Raw genomic sequence first — 1,774 nt, 5'->3', positions numbered from 1 at the left:
CTCATGGGGCTTAGTGTCGAGTGTAAATCAGGAAACAAAGGTCCAGTGGTGTTGTTAGGTGCCCCCAAGTCGGTTCTGACCCATAGTAACCCTGTGCGCAAGAGAACGGAACACTTCCCAGCCCGGCACCATCCTCCCAATTGTTCCTCTGCTCGAGGTCATTGCTGCAGCCACTGTGTCCCTCCATCTCTTTGAGGGACTCCCCCACCCCCTCCTTCACTGCCCCTCCACTTTACCAAACATGACGTTCTTCTCTGGGGACTGGTCTTTCCTGACAACATGTCCAGAGTATGTTAGCCAAGTTTCACCATCTTTGTCTCTGAGGAGCATTCTAGGCCCACTTCTTCCAAGACAGACTGACTTGTCCTTTGAGCAGTCCATGGTACTTTCAATATTGTCCTCCGACACCACCATTCAAATGCATCCATTCTTCTTCAGGCTTCGTATTCAGTGTGCAACTTTCACGTGCATAGGAAGCAATGGGAAATGCCATAGTTTGTGTAAGGCTCACCTGAGAACTCAAAGTAGCCTCCTTGATTTTCAGTGCCCAAAAAGAGATCTGGTGCATCAGTTTACCTAATGCAGTGCATCTTTTGATCTCATGACTGCTGCTTCCGTGAGCATTGATTGTGGATACCACCAAGACAAAATCTTTCACAATTTCAACCTGTTCTCCCCTTATCATGATGATACCTGTTGGTTCAGCGGTGAGGATGTGGGTCTTCTGTGCACTGAGCTGTGATCCAGACTGAAGCGGCAGTCCTTGATCTTCATCAGCAAGGGCTTCCTTGTCCTCACGTTCAGCGAGCAAGGTTGTGTTTTCTGCCTATCTCAGGTTCTTAATAAGCCTTCCTCCAACCCTGATGCCACATTGTTCTTCATATAAGCCAGCTTCTCTGATGATTTACCCAACGTAGAGATTGAATAAATATGGTGAGAGGATATAACCCTGTTGCCCATCTTTCCTGATTTTAAACCATGCAGTATGCCCGTGTTCGGTTTGCACAACTGCCTTTTGACCCATGTACAAGTTTCACTTGACCACAGTCAAGTGTTCTGGAATTCCCAATTTTGTCATGTTATCCATAGTTTGTTATGATCCACACCGTTGAATGCTGTTACATAATCAATCAAACACAAGGAAACATCTTCCTGAAGGTTCACTTAGAGATACTAATATATATTATTTCCTTTAAAAGAATTGAATACTGACAATGTATAGCAGGGAAAATAATGATCCACAGGTTAACAGCAAAAACGTTCACATTTATGTTCTTTGTGGCATTTAGTTTTATATAAGAAATGCTGTTCTTAAGAAGGTGGTGCTGATCAACCCAGGGACCGGGGAGCAACAAGTGATCCAAAATCAGTGGCAAGGAGGGTGTGAGAGGCCTGGTAGGGATTCAGCAAGGGCAATGTAACTGAGAGAAATTAATGAAACCCAAATGAAGGCTGAGCATGATAGTGGGACAAGAGGGAAGTAAAAGGAAGTAGAGAAAAGAACTAGGTGACAAAGGGTATTTTTAGAGGTCTAAATACTGGCATGTACATATGTAAATATATATAGGAGGGTGGGGAAATAGATCTACGTGCATATATTTATAAGTTTAGTATTAAGACAGGAGATGGACATTGGGCCTCCACTGAAATACTTACTCAATTCAAGAACACGTTGTTCAATTAAATTGGCATTCCATGATGCACACCTTCCTGACACGATTGCTGAAGAAAAATGTGTGCATAAGCAAATGTGGTGAAGAAAGCTGATGGTGCC

Source organism: Echinops telfairi, unplaced genomic scaffold (assembly GCF_000313985.2).
Source record: "Echinops telfairi isolate 266 unplaced genomic scaffold, ASM31398v2 ScPeMD7_7467;HRSCAF=8505_1, whole genome shotgun sequence".
NCBI lineage: Eukaryota > Metazoa > Chordata > Mammalia > Afrosoricida > Tenrecidae > Echinops > Echinops telfairi.
Note: the sequence above shows the minus strand (reverse complement) of the source record.